Genomic DNA, 7639 nt, shown 5'->3' with positions numbered 1-7639 from the left:
ACATAAGAGCAGAACTACTTTTGGGTATATATTGGACATAGATAATTAACAGAGACAAGACAGGATGGCTCAATTATTATTTTCTCTGTTTTCTCTGCCAAAGAGAATAACCTTCCCAATATACATGATAAAGAAAAAATAACAACTAAGTTGATAACTAGAATCAAGCAATCATGAAAATCAACAAGCATTTATTTTTAACAATATTTTGTGTTTCCCCTAATTATAGGTAAAAAACAATTTTTAACATTTTTTATTAATTTTGAGTTTTAATATCTTTCTCTCCTTCCCCTTCCTTCCCTCTCCTTTCCTTGATACAGGTTATAGTTTGTACATTTCCATATAAGATAATTTTATAAAAGAAAACCAAGACAGATAGGCAGGAAAGAAGAAAGGAAAGAATCAAGGAAGGAAGGAAGGAAGAAAGGAAGGAAGAAAGGAAGGAAGAAAGGAAGGAAGGAAGGAAGGAAGGAAGGAAGGAAGGAAGGAAGGAAGGAAGGAAGGAAGGAAGGAAGGAAGGAAGGAAGAAAAGGCAAACAGGAAGAAATAATAATAATATGCTGCTTTGATCTGTATTCAGACTCCATCAGTTCTTTCTCTAGAGCCAGATAGCATTTTTTTTCATGATGAGTTCTTTGGGATTGTCTTGGATCATTATATTACTAAGATTAGCTAAGTCATTCACAAGTAAATAACATTATTTATTATATAATGTTATTGTTTACTGTGTGCAATGTTTTCCTGATTCTGCTCTCTTCACTGGATATCAGTTCATATAAGTCTCAGGTTTTTTTCTGAAAGCATCCTGCTCATCATTTCTTATGACACACTAATATTTCAAGTGCAATCATATACCACAACTTATTCAGCCCCACTTGACAATCATCCCCTCAGTTTCTAATTCTTTGCCACCACAAAAAGAACTGCTATAAATACCCTGCAATAATTAGGGCAGCTATATAGTATAGTGGACAAAGCACTGGCCCTGATGTGAGGAGGACTAGAGTTCAAATGTAGCCTCAGCCATTTGACACTTATTTGCTTTGTGACCCAGGGCAAGTCATTTAAACCCAATTGCCTCACATAAATAATATAAATTTATTAAATATGTTCTATTTGTCAGACACTGTTGAGAGAGGGAAGCAGTGCAAAGGGTTTACATTCTAATTAATTATTGTAATGGGAGAGATAAGTGCATATACAAGTACATGCAAAAAAATGCAAAGTATGTAAATAAAATAAATGCATGGTAGTTTGAGAAGGACATTAGCAGGTGGAAAAATTATGAAAGATTTTCTGAAAAAGCTGCTTCTTGTATGACAGTTTAAAAGAAAAGAGGCACTTTGAAGTGGAGATAAGGAGGAAGTAGATTCTAGACATGTAGGATGGCTAGGACAGAAAAAAATGGAATGCTCTGTATGAGGAACAGAGATCATTTTGGCTAAACCTCAAAGTGTAGGCTAAAGAATAATGTCCAATAGGGCTGGAAAGAGAAGTTGAATAAGATTTAAAAGCTAAACAAGTGAATTTCTACTTTACACTAGAGACAAAAGAAGGCCACTGAAGTTGATAGAGTAAGAGAATCACACAGTCAAGTCTGTGTTTAAGGAAAATTACTTTGGTTACAGTGTGTACTACAGATAATAGTGGAAAGAAAATTGAGGTAGGAAAATCAATTAGGAGGTTGTCACAATAATTTAGGTAAGAGGTGGTAAAGCTCTGAATTAAGGTGGTAGATGGTAAGAGTGGAGAAAAGAGCTCAGTTTTAAAAGATGTTGTGATGTCAGTATTAGCAAGATTTAACAAATGGATAAGTAAGACCATAGTAAGACAGCATTTAGTTACCTTTATTTACTTCAAGTTATCTGGCTAAGATAAACTGCAGCTTCAGTTACTGCAAGATGTGGCAGATGTTATTGCTGAAACAATTGTCAATGATATTTGAATGGTTGCAGAAAACAAGAGAGGTAACAAAATTGGAGAAGGTAAAATGATGTCATTGGGCTTTTTTAAGGAAAGAGATCAGAGTACAAAAACTTTAGAAATGAAATTGACTTCAATTCCTGAGAAAATTCTAAAATAGATTATTAAACAGGTGTTTAATTTAATGTAGAAAAGGAAGTAGTGACAGCAAAGAGCTAGCATACCTTCATGAAGAACAGTACAGGCCACACCAATTTTATTTTCTTTTTTTGCATATGGTTAACAAACTAGTAGACTAGGGGAATTTTCCTGGGGCTGGGGTTAAGTGACTTGCCCAGGGTCACACAGCTAGGAAGTGTTAAGTATCTGAGACCATCTGAACTCGGGTCCTCCTGAATTCAAGGCTGGTACTCTATCCACTGCGCCACCTAGCTGCCCCTGAATTCTATTTTTTAAAAGAAAAAAAACTTAGATTTTAGCAATACATTTGATCTCATCTCATACTTTTCTTGAGGAAGAGATGATAAATAGATTCCTCAGTGGTTGAATGGTCAGACTCAAGGAGTAGATTTTGATTTGATATCAGTTTTGCAGGAGGTCTCCAGTGGAGAGCCCCCAGAATGTTTTGCCCTGTTCTATTTAGTATTTTTACCAATGACATGCTTGACTTCCCAGTCATTTTTTTGACCAGACTTTTGCATGCTTTTAGTCTCTATTGTTCTACCTTCTTTACTCCCTTTCAGAACATTGTTATTGGAGGGTATGTAACTATACCATCTATGACTTCATTTTGCATTCTTTTAACATTAAAAAAAATGCCTCTCCCTGGCCATCGATCCCCCAAATACACTCTCTAGTAAAATGTGAGCTTTGGGGGTCAGAATCTGTCTTTATTTTTTGATTTGCATCCCTAGCACTTCACCTTGTGATTGGCACATAATAAATGTTTAATAAATCCTTTTTTCATTCTTTCATTTGAAGGGCTGTGACAGAGGAAAGAATTTAGATTTGTTCTGCTTGTCCCAGGAGGACAGAACTTAAAGCAATGGGTGGAAATCACAAGGAGAGAAATTTAGATTTCATGTTAGGAAAAAATTTTCTTAATTTAGAGACCAAAAGTTGAATGGGCTTCCTTGAGAACTGATGGGTTTCCCTTCATTTCAGGTACCAAGCAGAGACTGGTTGATTATTTAATGGGTTATTCCATAATGGGGTTCCTATCAGTGTGTGGCTTTATCAGGAATAGGATATACCAAGAACAATCTTAAGTCTTTTCTCTGACATGTAAATAAACTGAGATACACTTTAGTTATGATTTGAACTAGATAATAACTGAAGTTTTATCCAACTTTCAAATTGTGTGATTCTATAAGAACTATTATAAACACTTTTGGAAAGCATATGTCTGCTTGCCACTTTTATGGCTGACTTGATCCTTTCCTAAGAGTACAAATATGGAAAATGACTTTTAAAAACTTATAATTTCAGGAAAGGGGTGGGGGAAAAGAGGCCGTATCAAGAAAACATCAGATAACCATTTTATCAAGCACATCAGGCACCAGGTCTTAAGGCTACATGAGAAAAATACCAGTAATGATGAAACACACTTCTTTCCCTCACCTAGAAATTCCTAGAAAATAAAAGTTAAATTCTTAAATACTAAATTTTTAATATGAGCATTTATGCCTCTGAAATCAACAAGCAAATCAGGGTTTGATTTATTATTTTGTTCATGTAGAGACTTAGAAGAATAAAATGTTAATAATATATATTAATATTTAAAATGCTCTTGTATACATTTTTTCAGAAAGCCAATTATTAAATCTTTGTCAGCATAAGCTTGAGAATAACAAACCAGAAACCCTAACTAATACTTTTCTATTCTACAGACACACTAAAGACATACTTTTAGAGACAAATTCCCTTTTGATCAGTCTTCCCAGGTACTCAAAAACAACCAACCCAAAGAAAAGATCTTCTTGATAACACAATCTAATCTCCCATAAAATCTTACTTGCTTATGCCTCAAATTCCTTTACAAGAGATCAAATCTCTTATTCTACAATTAAAAATAAAATGTTTAACCAGCAGTGCTAAAACTGGGTCTGTGTCTCAAGGAAATCATAAAGGAGGAAAAAGGACCCACACTTGCAAAAATATTTGTAACAGCTCTTTTTGTGATGGCAAAGGATTGGAAAATAAATAGATGCCCATCATCAATTGGAGAATGGCTGAATAAGTTATGGTATATTAAAGTAATGATGAACTATTTTTGTTCTATAAAAAATAATGTACAATCTGATTTTAGAAAGGCCTGGAAATGAACTGTTTTTGAATGAAGTGATGTTGAATGAAACAATTAGAACCAGAAATACATTGTACACAGTAACAGCAAGATTGTGTGATGATCAACTATGACAGATTTGGTTCTTCTCAGTGGTTCAATGATCCAAGCAATTCCAACAAACTTTGGACAGAAAATGTGCATCCAGAGAGATGTCACTTTCTTATTTTTTTTTTCTGTTTTTTTTTTTTTCTGGTATAAGCTAAAAGAAATTAGGAATATATTAGGCATCTGAACCTGGGAAGGAGAGGCTCCCAAAAAGAAAAGACAAGGAGAGATTCAAGATGAGGATGACAAATTCTTAACAACTTCCCCTTTTTTTGCCTAGAACTAGCTAGCCCTGTTTATTTTCATCTGTGGTCAAAAATATGGAAGTGATATATAATGGCTTCATGTACTTTATGCTGTGGATAATTAAAACCTTTTGCTACATACACCAAGACTCAAGATCTCTTCCCCTCTTGCCATTTCTATGCTCCCCCCCCCCCAGTAGAACCAGGGGATTCCCAGAGACTTTCCAGACTGTTTCATGAGAACAATGTTTGATTTTTTCCTAGTATTTCTTCCTATTTTTGATTCTGATGAGTATTTTAGAGATCCCTACTCCTATTCCTAATCCCAATTCATAAAGTCTCTGGATTTGGTCAATTCTTGTTGCTTTGATAATTGGATCTGGGCTCCCAGAGGTATTTATTAAGTACTTAAGACACCTTACTAAGAGCTAAGTACAAATATAAGATAAATCATATTCCCTGATTTCAAAGAGTTGATATGGCCTGGGAGGTTTGGAGTAAGAACAAAAACAAATGTGCATATACATATACATATACATATGTGTGCATGTAAATACAAACTGGATAGATGGTGATTTGGGGTAGATGGCATTGGTATACAGGAGGGAGCAAGAAAAATTTCATGTAGGAGGTGACATGAGCTGAGATTTACTTAAAGAAAACCTCAAGAGGAATATTATGAATGATAATGCAGATAAATAGATTCCTAACCAGTTGAATGGCCAGACTCAGAATTATAAATTCTTTAGAGTCAGGAGTGAGGAAGGAGTACATTCCAGGGATTGGAGACAAGCAACATAAAAAGTATAGGGTCAGGAGATGGTATGCCATATTGGAAAGAAAGTCAAGTGACCAATTTGACTGGAATGTAGCATGCGTAGAGGAAAGTAATAAGTAATAAGTCTAAAAAGTTAAGTTAAGGCTAGATTGTGGAGGTCCATTATAATTCTCAAATTCTGGTCTTGCAGCCCCTGGGCTATAAAAAGAGAAATTGTTCTTCCCAATTTGGAAGAACTTTGACTAGCTTTTTTCCAACAGCCTAAGGAACAATCAGATAGGAGCAGAAGGCCTCCAGATACATATCTACTCTGACTACTGGGTAATCTTGCCCTTATGTAGAGGAAAATTCTCATAAGAAAGCATCCCTCAACTCTTTTTTTTTTTTTTTTTTTTTTTGAGAAAAGAGTTAAAAGAGCAAAAGATGGGGGAAGAGGCTAGACCCTTTCTACAAAGACCCTATTTTTAAAAATATCATTAATACTAGATAAGATATTCTGGTTTCCTTCCTATTTTCCAAATTTTCATTTTGTTTATTTATTATGTTCTGAAAAAAGTAGGCTGACAGCCTTCGTTACTGAAGGTTTATAGTTATTCTCAAAAGGCACAAAGGGTGGTACAAAATTGCCTATTCCTTCTGTAACCTTGGTCAGAAGCAGAGGAGAAACAGGGCAGGGAATGAACCCTTTAATTATAACCACCACTATGGGCCAGATTGGAATTTATGACTTGGAGGCAAAATGTTGCTGGCCAGCTACCAACCCCTCAAAAGCCCAATCCCTACCTACTGGTTGCTTTTCTTGTTTTTATGACTGAATAAAGTACTGTCTTTTATACCCAAGTAGTATGCCCAAAGTTATTTGAAAACATATTAGTAAATACTGGTGAAGAAAAGGGCTCTCTAGGTTAGAAATCTCATTTCTCATAAATCTCACACCTGGCTATAATAGTTGGAACAAATTCACCAAACATTTTTCATAACTACATTTCACTTAAAATCAGTTTCAAGTCCCAAGGGTATGTGAAAACACCTTTCTTCTTTCTTTATAAGAATAATTATAATAACTCATATTTATATAGTACTTCATATTTGACAATATGAATTAATAAATAGAAAGCTGGCCTTGGAGACAGGAAAACTTGGATTCAGTTTTTAGCTCTTATACATAGTAACTATGTGACCTTAGAAGAAGTCACTGTAAATCAAGAAATAGCACTAATTGAATACCTACTATGCACAAAATACCTTACTAGCATCCCAGAAAATTTCCCCAAACCAGAAGGTGTAGATATACTGCTCAATTTCATTGGTAGAAATAGTTTCTATACCAAGGAGATCCTTACATAGATTTAAATCACATTTCCAAACAAATAATAATAATCTGTGGCATTTATATAGTGCTGAATAGTCCATAAAATACTTTACAGATGTAGCCTCATAATATACTGCTAAAGTCTTCATTAAGTAACTACTATGCATCAGGCACTGTGCTTGGAATACAAAGAAAGGCAGAAGATATCTTTTCCCTAAAAACAGTTAAGATAATATTATCCCTGTTTTATAAATAAGGAAATTGAGGCTCTAAGAGGAAAAGGATTTTCTCATAATCACACAGTTAAGAAATTAAATATTTGGGGCTAACGTATGAACTTTTTATCAATAATCATTTTGGGATAGCCAAAGAAATAGAAATATATTCTTTTTTTTACAAGATTCTCCATCTTGACAGTGTAAATTTCAATCCAATATTAATTTAATTTATATTAATCTAGTTCCATCCACTCCCTATAAACTGTATTGCTGACTTAGTTTTGTTAGTCTTGTCATCAAAGTGCAGACAAAAATGTTTTTTTTCTATCCAAAAAATGTCTCAAAATTCTACAGGTCAAATATATGCATAACATTATGTTGTTGACATATTGGTCATGTATTTAGCATTTCTGATGATTAATTGCTATTAAAGTTAATGTGTAAGCTATGGATTTCTCAGAAGCTAATTTATTCATCAACACTTTAAATTTGGAAAATCTACTTTAGGGGAATACATTAAATCCTTAATGATTTGGTTCAATGAATCCAGTTGGATAAAATTGCTAGGAAATACAAAACAGGCAGTTGTGAAATGGAGGAAATAGAGCTGATGCTATATGTTAAAGAGACAGAGTCAGTAATTTACAGAAACTTCAATACAGATACCCAGCTCAGTTTATCTGAACACAGAAAGGGTAAAAACATGAGGCCAGGCTTCCACAAAACCCATACATAGGACCTTAGGGGCTTCCACTTAATTCTAGCTGATCC

Source organism: Sminthopsis crassicaudata, chromosome 4, assembly GCF_048593235.1.
Source record: "Sminthopsis crassicaudata isolate SCR6 chromosome 4, ASM4859323v1, whole genome shotgun sequence".
NCBI lineage: Eukaryota > Metazoa > Chordata > Mammalia > Dasyuromorphia > Dasyuridae > Sminthopsis > Sminthopsis crassicaudata.
Note: the sequence above shows the minus strand (reverse complement) of the source record.